This window comes from Schistocerca piceifrons, chromosome 3, assembly GCF_021461385.2.
Source record: "Schistocerca piceifrons isolate TAMUIC-IGC-003096 chromosome 3, iqSchPice1.1, whole genome shotgun sequence".
Taxonomy (NCBI): domain Eukaryota; kingdom Metazoa; phylum Arthropoda; class Insecta; order Orthoptera; family Acrididae; genus Schistocerca; species Schistocerca piceifrons.
Window position 1 is genome coordinate 229157328 of NC_060140.1, and position 10689 is coordinate 229168016.

General features: G+C 46.2%; 1 non-coding gene across 1 annotated transcript; it reads left to right on the top strand.

Moving 5' to 3' along the window:
• Positions 1–9930: 9930 nt before the first annotated feature.
• Positions 9931–10005, top strand: Trnat-ugu. The gene has a single exon. It is a non-coding gene; the product is annotated as a tRNA-Thr (tRNA).
• Positions 10006–10689: the final 684 nt, after the last annotated feature.

Below are 10689 nucleotides of genomic sequence, written 5' to 3' on the forward strand. Positions count from 1 at the left end.
ATGTCAACCATGATGCCAACCACGTATTTGTGCGGGGTCGAGCCACAGACCTCGGCCGCCAGGGCGATTGCATCAGATGCCGACCGCCCCGGCCTGAACCCGAACTGCCTGTCACTCATCCCTCACAACACTCGGTGTGCTGTCAATCTGTCAGCCAGCAATTTCTCCAGTATTTTGCCAAATATATCCAGCAGGCAAATCGGCCTGTAAGATTTCACTTCTGCAGGATCCTTATCTGGTCCTTTCTTTACGATAACTACATGTGCCATTTTCCATCTCTTTGGGAATTTTCTCTGCCTGAGGCATTCATTGTACAGATGTGTTAGTGGCGCAGTCAGCTGAGGCGCCAGAAACTGCACCACCTCCGCCACAATGCCGTCTGGCCCAGGTGCTTTTCCTCTTTGCAGAGATCTTATATGGGTTGCTACCTCCTCCTCTGAGAAGGGGTAGACAGCCGTCTCATTGGTGTATATTTCTTGGTCTTGATCTCTGAGTTGCTGCTGCCCCTCTGTCTCCCCATCCGCATTGTCGTCAGGCAGCAGGGAGTGGAGGAGGACCCCCGCAGTCTCCTGCCAGGACTCCGTCATCCTACCCCCGTACCTGACTGTTGATAGCTCCAGAGGAGAGCGGATTTTTTCTCTCACCAACTTATATGGGAGCCCCCACGGGTCCGTGACTAGCTGGTTGAGCACAAAGTTTTCCCAACTTCTCATTCTAACTCCCCGCAGTTCCTTTTGGAATTTCCGCTTTTCCTCCCTGTACAGCAACTGCCACCTTTGTCGTTCCTGCCAGACGACACTGCGCTGATAATACCTCCTTAGCCTTCTGACAGACTGACGCAGTTCTCCTAGTTCGGCAGACCATGGTGACGGGGAGGCCGCCATGGCCCTCCTCCTAGTAGGTACGGCTGCCCTCACCGCTCTTGTCACCGCAGTCACCAGTTCCTCTGCCCTCTGGTCTACGTCCATGTCCAAGTGCATGTCATCTTCCGGTGATGGAGGAATGTCACACTCCCTCGCTAAGCGTTCCCAGTCGGCTCTTCTATAATTTAGTTGTACTTCCCACCCCGTGGCCCAGCGGCACTCTCTTTCTCCTATGGTGAAAGTTATCAGATTGTGGTCGCTTGTGGTGGCATTCTCTGTGACTCTCCAGTTTTGAAGATTGTTAGCTGTGTTCGGAGTTACTAGGGTGACATCGATGTTTGTGCCCTGTCCTCCACCTGCAGCGTAGGTGGGAGGATTGCCGTGTCTGTTAGCCACCACAAGTTGTAATGCCATAATAAGTTCTTCGACCTTTTCGCCATTAGCATCTCTTGTGCCACTGTACCACAGGGGGGATTTTGCGTTAATGTCGGCAGTTATTACGACTTTTCTTCCCCGCAACGCCGTGGTAACTCTCGCTAGGTGATCTATGTAAAGTTCTATGTTGTCCCCATACTGAAAGTACATGTTTATGAGAGTTATAATTCCCGTAGGGGATTGAAGCTCCACGACGTTGTAGTGGCTAGTTGTGAACTGTGAGAGTATGGTGACTCTCAAGAGTTTATTTGTGATTATAATTGCTGCCTTCGGGTCATCCCCTCTGCTGACTATTTGCCAGCTTGCAGCAGCAAAAGCTATTTTCCCAGCCAGGGAGTATGGCTCCTGTAGACAGAGTACATCTAGTCTCCTCTCCTCCACCTCCTTTCGGAGCTCCTGCATTACGAGTCTGCTGTTGTATGTGTTAAGCTGTCCTATAGTTATTTTTGTCATTATGGGAAGTACGTGTGTACTCGGTCATGTGGCCAGGTCTTACTCCAGTCAAATGCAATTCGTCCATGTGCTATTCCTGATTGTTGGTAAATGTCGTCAAGATCAAATTTCTCTCCTTGTCTTTCGAATACTTTCTTGAGCAGGTCTCGCAAGGCTCCAGTCGCTGGGGAGATTCACTGATTTTAGCTGGATGCTGTCAACAGCCTCCATAACCGAAAAAGTTATCTTCCTGCCGTCTTCATGTCCTACACGGACCACATGTCGTAAGGCAGTGGTCAGGGTAGCCGGCTGCTCCAATCTGGATAGTTTCATGGTGTACTCCAAGTTGGGGTACACCCTAACCGGATCGACCGGTGGTAGTCTAACTATTGGTGTGCATTGTGTGGTGGGGCTCATACTTGAGCTCGTCACTATATTTTCTTGTATTGGTTGTTTGTTTGTATTATTGTCCCTGAGAGTTGCTAGAGCCACAGGATGCCCTTGCCGTTGTTGGTGTAGTTTCGGCTTTGTTTCCCGGCTTCCAGAGGAGAGAATTTCAGCCATGGGGGGGGGGGGGGGGGGAGATTGGTTTGTATGCCTATATCCATTGTTGGAAATTCAGTTTGTATAGCCATGTCTTTTGTTTCAATTTTGGTGGCTCCCGAAAGCGACCTCAAAAAATCCTTGAATCTATTTGCCCGCATGGCATCCCTCCTCCTTTTGCTCGGGGACTTTCGCTTTGGCATCCTGTTCGGTATGCCGGGCTCAGCCATAATCAGGTCTAGAGATCAATCTCTGCTCCAACATTCTGTATGTCGGGCAATTTCTGCCTGTGGCTCCGCAAGACTTCTTCCCTCGATTCCTGCATGGTATGCAAACTGCCGCCGCCTTGCAGTCTTTGCGGCTGTGACCTTTTTCCCCACACTTAGTGCACGCCGGCTCCCTGGTGCACAGCCTTAGGATGTGATCCAAGTCACCACAGTTGTGGCAACGAGGTACCACGACATAATCTCTTGTGTTGATGGCATGGAAACCAACATACAATCTGCCCATTGTTGTTATATTCTTCCACATTGGCGCCGATACTTCGGCGATGTGATGAACAACATCACGACCCCGCGGCCCAGTCTTAAATTTCAACTTAAAGTTGTTATTGAATTCGTCTTCTTTTATTCCATCAAAATTCTGCTGTCTGATTGTTTCTACGAGTTCTTCGTTTGTCATGATTGTGGGTACGTCATATAGTATGACAAGAGGATTTCTTTTTCTCGGTGGTTCACATTTGACCACCGAGTTCAGTTTCTGGTTATTCAATAGCCTCTCTTTATCTTCCTCTGAGGCAAGTTCGACTATCACAGAGTTTCTGCTCGGTTTAACCTTTTTAATTTTGATTTTGTCTTTGACGGGGTCTATATTTTTTGTGAATAGTTCCTGAATTTTCTTGACACTTGTGTCCTGCCCAGGCAGTGTCCTGAGGAAGACTGCTGTGTCTGTTCTTTTTGTAACTTTGTCAATGGTGTCTCTGGTCGTGCTTTGTGGGCGCTTGGTGGGTGCTTGCGCAGCCACAGCCGCCCACGTCTTTGCCGGTTGTCTCCTTAATCTGTCGTTCTCTTTTTCAAGCTCTTCCACCCTTCCTTCAAGTTTGGCGTGGGCAATAGCCCATGCAGCCAGCTCATTTTTTATGATGGCAAGTCCTGCTTGGCTTATCTTGCCATTCTTTATTTGTTGCTCCATGAGCGACGAGATTCTAGAGTACCTCTGCATTACTGTCTCATTCTCTGCCTGTCCCTGCTCGTCCTGGGGAGAGGGATCAGGCGCAGCGGAAGCCCGTTGAGGCGCACACGAATCACTCGTTTCATTTGTAGCCATGATTATAACGAGTGATCAAAAAGGGGTGGGAGCCCGTCTCTTGCCCCGGACCGGCTCCTCTGGCATGGGGGGGGGGACTTCTCCAGCTCGCCCACCGACCTCGCCCCTAGGTCAAGGGCACTTCCGAGCTGCCGGGTTCAACGCACCGTCGCCAGTGCACTGGTCCCCCTCGGTAACCCCGTCATCGACGATTTCACGCGACGCTCCTCGGCAAGTGCACCCCGCACTCCGGAGAGGCGGATGCACCTCTCGCCCTTCGCCGCCTACTTGCCTGAGTTTCCACCTCTCGGCCAAGGACCCACTCCTACTAAGGTGGCGGGCCGGTCCCCCAGACGTTCGGCGGTCTGGATCCATCTAACCTGGCCCAGGCGATGTCACCACCTCCTGGGTTTGGCAGAACACGCCCCGGTTACCCAGGGGCGCGGCGAAGCATCCTTGCCGACTCGCGCCGCGATCCCACGCCGACAAACGAGATCGCCGGCATGCAGAGCACCTGCTGGTCTGTGCCCTGCGAACAGAAAGGGATTGGTGTTAGAACTAATTAAACCTAACTAACCTTAGGACTTGACACACATTCATGCCCGAGGCAGGATTCGAACCTGCGACCGTAGCAGTCGCGCGGTTCCGGACTGTAGCGCCTAGAACCACTCGGTCACCCCGGCCGGCAGTGCACCAGTGTATCGGTGTCCAAGGTCACCACTTTGAGCACCTTTGAATGTTCTATTCCTGGGCAATGGTACAGGAGAGTCAAAGTCAATTTTGTGTTATGTTTTTACTTGGTTTTCATTTGTTTTGTGACAACTCCAGCAAGTGGAAGAGTTTGTGATACCGGGCTTAAAGTCAATGTTGTGTTGTGTAAATAATAACGTTGTATTTCAGTGTATGGTACACTGTCATACATTTTTGAAGAGGTCTTTTGGAAAGGTAATGAGTTACCGAATAAAAAATACAGGGTGTCATTTAAAAAAGTCATACCACTGTTCATATCTTTGTAAAAAACAAAGCTACAATGAAGGTAATGATGCTGATTGATATCCCCCTGGCGGCTAAAGAACATATGCTTGAAACATTTTGTAATTTGCATCTGGACAAACAGTTATTTAGGGTGATCAAGATAATTTCAAACCTTTTCGAAACTTTTACCACTGGACCCGCCCTAGATAATTGTGAAAGGACTTAAGTTTATCGCTTACTGCATTCTTGCTGTTCGTAAAGTAAAACTCGGCATCAAGGGTTACGTTTTAATTTATTATTTCTTTGCAGCTGTTTCATACAAGGGAATTCGGTTCTTTAAAGAGCTGGAGCAAGGTTACTGGTTTTGTCACTAACTTATCAAGTTCCACACATGTTATGACGCTCAAGTGCTCTTCGAAGGCTCTTTTCAGTGTCACAAAAAAGACTGTAGTTCCATTAAAAAAGGAGAAAAAAATAAAAGAAACAGAGTCGTTCGACAGCTAATTTTATAGTTACTTTCGTGCGTCATAAAATTCACCACATAGCCTGCTGCAACTCAGGGAATACAGCATCCTAATTTATTTAGTCGTTCTTGATATACACTGAAGAGCCAAAGAAACCGGTACACCTTCCTAATATCGTATAGGGTCCCCGCGAGCACGCAAAACTGCCGCAACACGACGTGGCATGCACTCTACTAATGTCTGAAGTAGTGCTGGAGGGAACTGCAGGGCTGTCCGTAAGTCCGTAAGAGAAAGAGGAGGTGGAGATCTGTTCTGAACAGCAAATTGCAAGGCATCCAAGATATGCTCAATAATGTTCATGTCTGGAGAGTTTGGTGGCGAGCGGAAGTGTTCAAACTCCGAAGAGTGTTCCCGGAGCCAGTCTGTATCAATTCTGGACGTGTGGGGTGTTGCATTGCCCTGCTGCAACTGTCGAAGTCCGTCGGAAGACACAATGGAAATGAATGGATGCAGGTGATCAGACAGGATGTTTACGTACGTGTCACCTGTCAGAGTCGTAGCTAGACGGATCAGGGGCCCCATATTACTCCAACTGTACACGTCCCACGCCATTACATAGCCTCCACCAGCTTAAACAGTCCCCTGCTAACATGCAGGCTCCATGGACTCATGAGATTGTCTTCATACCCGTACACGTCCATCCGCTCGATACAATTTGAAACGAGACTCGTCCTACCACGCAACATGTTTCCAGTCATTAACAGTCCCATGTCGATGTGGACGGACCCAGGCGAGGCTTAAAGCATTGTGTCATGCAGTCATCAAGGATACACAAGTGGGTCTTCGGCTTCGTAACAGGAGGCCCTCGTTCAAATGCCGGCCTTGGTACAAATTTTCTTTTTTCAGTCTGCATATCTCGGCAAAATTATCTTCTGTATCAGGAACCTGAGACTGGAATGATATTCCTCAAAAATCAACGAAACTGAATTCCTTTCAAATTCCAAAAGACAGCCATTAGGCCAGTTTCTGTCACAATAGTTGTCTCTGTCATATACTTGTCTGCAGTCGCTTTTCTCAACACCCCCTCCCCCACCACTTGTCCCATCCATTGTCACAGAGTCCGCTACTAAAAGTCTGTTCTCTCTTAACAGCCATTGTCACTGTCATGTCAGTCTTCTCCTCTGTCATTATCACTTCTGTTTCTGGTGATCCAGAACGTGGCTGCAAATATGCTGAAATAATCAATGCTCTTTTTATTGTTAATGTTCGTTATTATTATTATTATTATTATTATTAATGTAATTTATTATAATTACTCACTATTATTATTTGTGTTTACAATGATTTCTCAGATGTACATACTTCAACCAGAAGTATGCTTAGAAATTGAAAATGGTTTGGTAATTTCTACTGTAAGCTGTTTCTGGTTTAATCAAAGACAGGGTCTAACTGTCCTAGTCTACTCAGAATAGCCGGCCGCTGTAGCCTAGCGGTTCTAGGCGCATCAGTCCGGAACCGCGCTACTGCTACGGTCGCAGGTTCGAATCCTGCCTCGGGCATGGATGTGTGTGATGTCTTTGTTAGGTTTAAGTGTTCTAATCTAGGGAACTGATGACCTCAGATATTAAGTCCCATAGTGCTTAAAGCCATTTGAACCATTTTTTTCTACTCAGGCTAAATAAACAGGAAATAGATAAATAAATATGTGGGGTGACCTGCCCTAACTGCCTCATCTTTTGCACGAGCTGAAATAAATTCACTGAAATTATGATGGGTGAATTGGCACGAAATCAATGAAGATGCAATGACACGATATATCAGTGCTCCGGTGACCGACGGTAGAGGTGACTGCTCACGAACAGCAGGAAGTTCAAATCGACTTCGGTCTTCAATTTTCAGATTCGTTTAGATTGCAGGTCCATCATTTCTGAACGGTGTTTGCGCCGATATCACATCGCGTCATTTCATCTTCACTGATACAGCTGGAGTGGCCATGCGGATGTTTGGACAAGGCCTGTTGTAATTTAAGCCACGAGTCAAGGGGAAGTGTGAAAGGTGACATGTAAAGACCACGTGGCTGATAATTACTGTTAATTTGTGCCATAGAATGTGAGTCGGTGCGAACCGGACGCAGTGTGGGCGGCTAGAACGAGCTGTAGTTAGCAACAGCTGACGGAGGTCCAGTCCATCTCATCAAGACCCATTACGGGTGACTTCCATCTCAACATTCCATACTGCGTGTGTAATGGCACTCGTGCACTTCTTCTTTGCGGATAATACGACAGAATATGTTATTTTGGCGATTTATTTGGGCATAAATATGAAACCAGTCGCTCTTTTTGAATTTTAGATTCGATTTATTGTACCATTAACTAGTTTTAGGTCCACTAGAATCTCATCATCAGATGGAGACATTACAGGAGCATATAATGATCGCCTAGTCGTAGATATTGCTATAATCGCACTATTTCTCTCCCATTTACGGAGCTTGTTAGCACTTGATGTTAGGTTGGCGCCATTAAAATGCATTGTGGTAATCGCTGTTGCTTGCTGGATCGCTGCTGTGTCTCGATGCTGATGCTGGCTCTAAATCTGGTTGTCTAGGGGTAAAAAGATGAGGTCCCGTGTTTTTGATGTGCTTTTGATGATAAATAATGAGCGAAACCAACAAATATTTAAACTTCAAATACTTATTACTCTGGTGGCCATCTTACTTCCACTGTCCACCAAAGACAATGACACAACACAAAGTAGCACTTCTTTTACATGTTCTTTGCAATGTTTATCCATCTCGAACAATACCACACATACACTTTACCAAAGTGCCATTCAGACTCCGCTCCCGACCCTTCTTGCTGCTTGTATTTATAACCTTGTCAAAGAACTACTAAAAAGAGATATAGTTTATAAGTCACATGTACATCTGTTATCGTAATTTGTGCAGAAAAGTTATTAATTTATATCGGGTGACAATTTAACAGGTTATTAAAATGACAGACAGATTTGTTGACTTGACAGAATAATTCTTTGTTACAAAAAGGCCGTTTTATAGAAGTTTGTCAATTGACTTCTCTAATTTACATAAATAAGTACATAACATGAATTAATAAGAATTACTTTGGTTTTCGTCTAAAATAGGAGTGTGTACGTGAATACTGAGTGAAAACGGTCCTAGTGAACAAATAGGTTTCACTGGGTGATTTTTATTTAAGGAGATCCAAAATACGTCAGTTGGCCACTATTTTTCGTACATATTAATTATTTAAGATGAACTTAGTGTTTTTACATGATAACATTTGCTGTATCAGTGATCAAGTGATATTAACATTTGTGTGGGTCAGTTATTCAGTATAATTTAATGGGTTGACTGTTTATGGAGACATGTTATGCAATCATTGTTAACATACACAAAAACTTTTCTATAATCATAAATACTCGTTAAACTGGTTGAATTTGGAGGGTATCGCATACTTCGGTAAAGTAAAGCCTTTAATAGGTTCCGTTACAAGCATTACATCGCGGATCACGTGTAGCTAGGCGCTGTGGTGATGGGGCTGGCGAAAGTATGGAAAGTTAGTAATGAAACGGAGATGTTACGTTTTGGGTGGTTGCAGTGCACTGTATCGTGGTATCCACAGCAAATCCATTCCCAAAATGTAAATTATCAGGTGTACACACAAATATACACAATTTTTAGCTGCATTTGGTTTCATATTGGATGCAAATACAAAGAATATGCTTACAATAGATATAACACTTTCTTGCATTATGATCTTTCACCTGAAATGCATTGTATTAGATTATAACAATTTACAAGTAGAGATGATGTACAGTTTGAACACTAATAAAATCAACAAACTGCAGGGACGGAGTCCTGGCTGTTATGGAGGAAACATAGTCCTCTGAACATGTGTCTGAAAATGTATCGTTGCCGCGGAAGATAGCGCTGACGAATGACAGTTCCTCTGGCCACGTGCCGTGTGTTTCTTGTGTGTTGCAAGCTGTGAGATAGTCGCAGCGTACTGTAAGCGGCAGAATGGTCCGGCATTCATGTCAAGAATAAGCCGGGGCGGTGTTTGTGCACTGCCAAGTAGATGGAAACGGTGGGGAACCAGCTATATCAAAACAAGTACCAGCTACATCACACAACATTTAACCCTTTTGGTCGTTTTTGTGACCATGGGCCCTTTCAGAGGGAGGCGGTTGACTGTGCGTATACCAGGTTTTGGAGGACCTGGTTCTACAGGGTATTACAATGAAATGAACACCCTTAGCTGCTTACAGGCGTTGACATACGTCAACGGGGACAGATAAAAATGTGGCCCCGACCGGGACTCGAACCGGGCATCTCCTGCTTACGTGGCAGACGCTCTATCCATCTGAGCCACCGAGGACACAGAGGACAGCGCGACTGCAGGGCTTTATCTCTGGCACGCCTCCCGCGAAACCCACATTCTCAACGTATTGTCCCGCACTACATTCGTAGTGCCCCCGCCCATTATACTCATTAGTCGCGGCGCGTTGCCGATTCCCGTAAGAGTTCGGGCACTGTTTGTGCATTCGCAAAGAAGAAGAAGATGGTCAAGTGGCCGGTGAGCCTTAACTATATATATATACTAAGATGGTGTCTGTTCTTTCGGACATGTCCGAAAGAACAGATACCATTGGTGACCATGCAGCTCGTTAGAATGACATTAGAATGAAATGAACACCCTTAGCTGCTTACAGGCGTGGACATACGTCAACGGGGACAGATGAAAATGCGTACCCCGGCCGGGAATCGGCAACGCGCCGCGAGCAATGAGAATAATGAGCGGGGGCACTACGAATGTAGTGCGGGACAGTACGTTGAGAATGTGGGTTTCGCGGGAGGCGTGCCAGAGATAAATACCTTGAGTCGCGCTGTCCTCTTTGTCTTCGGTGGCTCAGATGGATAGAGCGTCTGCCATGTAAGCAGGAGATCCCGGGTTCGAGTCCCGGTTGGGGCACAAATTTTCATCTGTCCCCGTTCACGTATGTCAACGCCTGTAAGCAGCTAAGTGTGTTCATTTCATTCTAACGAGCTGCATGGTCACCGATGGTATCTGTTCTTTCGGACATAGCATAGCATAGCATAGCATATCTACAGGGTATGCTGCCTCTCGACCGTTTCCTTCTGCTTCGCCGTACACAAAACACCGTCTCGACTTGTTCCCTACATAACACCGGACCATTCTGCTGCTTACAGTACGCTGCGTCACCTGCATCACAAAAGGAAACACGAAGCCCGTGGTCAGACGAAATTTCATTCATCAGCCCCAGCTAACGTGGCAACGATGCATTTCCGGACACTTGTTCATAGGATCTTTCTTCCTCCATTTCCAGTCAGGAATACGTCACTGCGGTTTGTCGGTTTTATTAATGTTCACCTTGTATTTAACTGAATCTTGCTAGCTGCAGGTGTTTTCTTGTATGGACGATATACAAATGATATGCACTGAAAAGATACACATCTGTTAAACAAATAGACTGAACTATTTACTATGTAATTAAAGAATACATGTGTTATAGCATGTCATATTGTTACAAGAGTTTCAGACTGTGTCTGGGACCGCGCGACCGCTACGGTCGCAGTTTTGAATCCTGCCTCGGGCATGGATGTGTGTGATGTCCTTAGGTTAGTTAGGTTCAAG